The sequence below is a fragment of the Mandrillus leucophaeus genome, unplaced genomic scaffold, assembly GCF_000951045.1.
Source record: "Mandrillus leucophaeus isolate KB7577 unplaced genomic scaffold, Mleu.le_1.0 Scaffold43, whole genome shotgun sequence".
Classification (NCBI taxonomy): Eukaryota; Metazoa; Chordata; class Mammalia; order Primates; family Cercopithecidae; genus Mandrillus; species Mandrillus leucophaeus.
The window spans coordinates 3,632,942-3,633,448 of record NW_012104587.1 but is presented as its reverse complement, the minus strand read 5'-3'; positions in this window follow the sequence as shown (position 1 = coordinate 3,633,448).

The following is a 507-nucleotide window of genomic DNA, read 5'->3' as shown; positions in this document are numbered from 1 at the left end:
GCAACTTCATTATCCAGTATCAAGGGCTGATGAGAGGAACAGTGGCTGGAGGTGGGAGCCAGGCAAAGACGTTGGGCGGTTCAGAGAAGGGGCTGGGGTCACCAGGCCGAGGAGAGTGACTAGCCTCGCTCGAGGAGCTGGCCTTGGTCCTGACACCCAGGTCCTTTGAGAGGGTGAGGGCGCGGGCAGATGGGTTGGGCTCTTACAGGGCTGGAACGTGTCACCTCTCCCTGTCGACATCTCAAACCAATGCTGCCCCTAGTGCGTGCCATCTCTCCCAAGTGCTGGCCCCCGGAGTCCGTGTCTCTTGCCTCGGAACCCTCTGCAGGTCAGGGCCTCTCTAAGTTATGTAGGGAAACAGTCTGGTGCCTGCTGATATGAGTGGGGAGTCCGGCACCGACAGCCCCTGTCGTTGGAGCCCCTCATTAACCCTTTCCTCTCTGTTCTCCCGCAGGCATCCCTCCCCGCTCTTCCGTCGGAGCCCGCGGCGGGGGAGGGGCGCCGCCG